Here is a 4,179-nt window from a genome sequence, read left to right as displayed (position 1 = left end):
AATCTTTATGTGAAAATTTAAATTTACATATTGTGCACGAAATTTTTCGTTATAAATTTGTATTTATATATTTTTAAAAATAAAAATTTTTTCCGTGAAAAATTTAAATTTGCATATCCTTACAATAAAAGATTTTGTTATAAAAATTTAAATCTATATATTTTATACCCCTCAAATTTTTTCTATGGAAATTTAAAATTTACATATTGTACATGAAAATTTTTTGTTATAAAAATTAAATTTATATATTTTAAATGAAATTTTTCGATGAAAATTTAAATTAAACTATATTTTATACCAAAATTTTGTTATAAAAATTTAAATTAGCACATAATTTTTGCTATAAAATTAAATTTATATATTCTATACGGAATCTTTCTGTAAAATTTAAATTTATGCATTTTACACGAAATTTTTCGTTGGAAAAACTAATTTATATATTTTAATACGAAAATTTTTTGTTGTGAAAATTAAAATCACATACTTTATACGAAAATGGTTGCTACGGAAATACTTTACAGAAAATTAAATTCACACGTATTAAACGTTTACAGTTGCTACAGAAATTTTTATAAAAATTAATTAAATTCAATTAAATAAAATTTAATTAAATCAATAACTGTCACTTTCTTTTGAGATTTTAAAACTCGATATATTTTATAGCGAATTTAATATTCGCGTATTTCGAATTTTCTATTTTATTTATTTCGTCGAGGAAAATCCTCATGATACATAAGTTTATAAAATAAATAATTATTTACGAAAAAGTTATTAAAATAATGATTCCTTGGGGAATTTAATCTCAGAAAATTTATTTATCCGTCGGACTCTCGAAGTTGCACCGTCCGTCGGACAACTTCCGTCAATACGCGATCTTATGTCAGATGCGTGAGGGAAACCTTAACCAACATTTTAAAATGATACAAATTTATTAATTTTGCAATATTTTACCAATGCTTGACGCAAAGGAAGCCTTCTACCAACTCTGATAACATTTTTCACTATTCTTGAATTTAAATGAATGTCGTATAACATCAGTCATCTGAATTAGCTATCAGTAATTAATTGACGCTTATTTTATTAAAAAAATTAAATTAAATTGATGAATCAGTTATTAAGATTTTTCTTTCAATTAATTAATTACAATTATAATTTCATAATTTAGCTATTATTATTCAGAGACTGATCATTAAAAGAAAATTGGTAGATTGATCTTCTTAATTAAGCATTGGAATTTTGTAAACGATTTTGAATTAAAATATTTTTTTTATTTTATTTTTTCAATTTCTTTTAAGAAATTTTATTTTTTTATTAATCATTGTGTCGCGTTAATTAACCATGGCGCTTTACCAGATCCGATGACCGAAGAAGAACTTCACGAATTAAGTGAACGTTTAGAAGCTCAATGTCGTGACCATGATAAACGCGAAGCCGATATTTTTATCACGTGAGAGTCTACTTAAATCTCGATTAACAGATTTGACGGGTCGCGAGCAGCGACTTCTTAGTTGGGAATCTGATTTGACAGACCGCGAATCAATTATTAGTAAAAGAAATTTCATTAGAAGAACGCGAAATTACGCTTGAAGCAGCTAGAAATCGCGGGTCGTGGAATTAATGTTACCGAAAAGGAACTCGCGGAAAGGGAGGCTGAATTAAATGCTTTCGCAAAAGAACTCGAAGATCGAAGAGCCGAATTAGATAATAAAGAGACAGAAATCGAAAATCAAGCGCGGGAATCAGCGGATGTTTTCCGCCAGGCCAGAACCTTGGAAGCCGAACGCTATCACAAACGGGAAAACTCCTCAAGGAGCTTGAAAGTTCGTTGGATCAAGCTCGTAACGATTTACAGGCTAGGGAGGATGCTCTGAATCAGCGGGAAACCGAAATCGAAGCTGAAAGCAAAGAACTTCAAGAAACCGCCGCGGACTTGACACGGATGATTCGTGAAATTAAAGAAGCAAAAAAATCTGAAGGAAAAAAATTAGAAACAAAAAAATCAGAGGAGCCCTCCGCAATTTCATTATTAAAAAAGGAATTTGCCCAATTAAAAGGCAAAGAAACAAAACCCGTTGTAGTCGATTCGGTAACCGGTAACAGTAACATCACAGTAAAAGATGCGCTATCTTATGTCCCTACTTTTAACGGGTCTAGCTCTTCAGTATCAGATTTTATCAGATCCTGTAAAAAAGCATGCTCCATGCTTCCTTACTAGTTCCGAATTCATGTTTTTGACCTTGTTGCGTCAAAATTTGAAGGTCCAGCGCGCACTACGGTAGAAAACATGGACTATGCTAATATTAAGGAGTTCGAAAACCTTTTTGAGGACCGTTTTTGATCGCCGCCGCTCCGCAAACCAGTACAAGGCCGATATGGAACACATAATCACATGAAACCAAACGAAGATATGGTATCTTATGTTAACCGGACCCGAGCAATTTATCGCGATATATTACACGTAGAAATTTCGGAGCGTGGCGTTTTTAACTGACTCAGAAACAATTAAGATCTATAAAGATTCTATCGCAGCTTTTCTTCGAGATATCCGACCGCTTTTGCAAGTTCAATGGCGATTAAAACCGCATGACGATTTAGAACAAACTTATACGTCCGCGATCGAGGCATTTAAGGAATATGAAATGAATATGAAACGTTTCAAAAACCAGTCATTAACCTCCCCAGTCGCGGTAGCGGTCGTCCAAAATCAAGATTCCAAAGGTAACTCGAAGGATAATAAATCGAAACCTGAAAAAAATTCAGGAAACGGAAAGGGTAAATCGGGATCCGGGTCAAACGCGAAAAAAGGGTAACGACAACAACGCGCAAAAAATCTAACGCCGGTAATAATTCAAAAAATCCGGCCAGAGCGAAAATAAAACTAAAAGCGGATCTTCGGGGGTAATCAAAGGACCAACTCGTATGATCTTTTGCCCCTGTTGTGGCAAGACTGATCATTCCCTCGCGAGATGTTTTAAATTTTCTTCATTACTTCAATCTCGTATGGGTGAGTTGGGAAACTCGATACTCCTGGAGCAAACGAACGACGGGACCTCCGGGAGTCCGGACAACTCCAAATCCCCGTCGAAAAATCCAGAGACCCCGTCAACATCACAACAGTAATGGTAAATCTCCGTCAAACTAACGTGCCCGCGATTTTAGCTAAAGGTAACGACGTTAAAGATTCGGTAACCGTTATGCTTGTCACGGGATCAGAAGTAAATTTAATAAAATTGGTGCTCTTTGTAAACCGCAATATATCGATCGAGATTTTGAATTAGCGCTGCTGGGTATCAATAAAGATCCAGTGTTCACCGTAGGCAAAACCTACGTGGAACTATTCGGCTACGATATTAAATTTAGTGTTGTCGAGGATAATTTCCCTACATTACACCCTGCTTTATTGGGTGCTAGATTCTTTAGCGAATACGGCGCTAGGCTTTTCTTCGATCGCAAAATATTTACGTTTTTTGATATAGAAGTACCGTTTTTTGAAACCGAAATGGACAAATTAAGCCCTGATTCAGTTTCAGCAATTAAAATTAAAACTTCTTCCGATTCTCAAAGTCATGGTTACGTACCGCGTATTTATTGTACTCCTGGAGTGGAGTTAGGCGGCACTTTCGAAGCTAACGACGACGGTACCTTCCTAAGAGCTTACAATAGTTTGGACCATGAGGTCCTAATTCCGAAACCAGTAGTGAGTTTGCGATCTCCCTTTTGGTGGGACGAAAGCGATTGCTCGAAAAAATTATCGCCGATTAAAATTATTAATGATAATGCTCGCGATTGTTCTAAAACCCCGAATTTTCCAGAAAAAGCTAGAATCTAACGTGTTTATAATAACCGAGAATATGAAAACTTCCGGAACGGGCACAGAGCGTGTTCAGCTCTGTTCACCTGACAGAAGAGTTATCGGATTTGCAACGCGTAGAAATTGAAAACTTGATTACTAACAATCAAGATCTATTTTATCTTCCGGGAGAATATCTCGGTTCAACGAGCGAGATTTTGCATAGAATCATCACTACTGACGACCAACCGGTTTTTAAAAAGCAATATCGCTTTCCTCCTATACATAAGGAGGAAATCTCGCGGCAGGTCAGGGAATTGAGGAAAAGGGTATTATTAGACCTTCAGAATCCGGCTATTGTTCACCTATTTGGATTGTCAAAAGAAAGA

The sequence above is a fragment of the Cotesia glomerata genome, linkage group LG1 (assembly GCF_020080835.1).
Source record: "Cotesia glomerata isolate CgM1 linkage group LG1, MPM_Cglom_v2.3, whole genome shotgun sequence".
Taxonomy (NCBI): Eukaryota; Metazoa; Arthropoda; class Insecta; order Hymenoptera; family Braconidae; genus Cotesia; species Cotesia glomerata.
The sequence above is the reverse complement of the archived record's forward strand: the minus strand, read 5'-3'. Positions refer to the sequence as shown.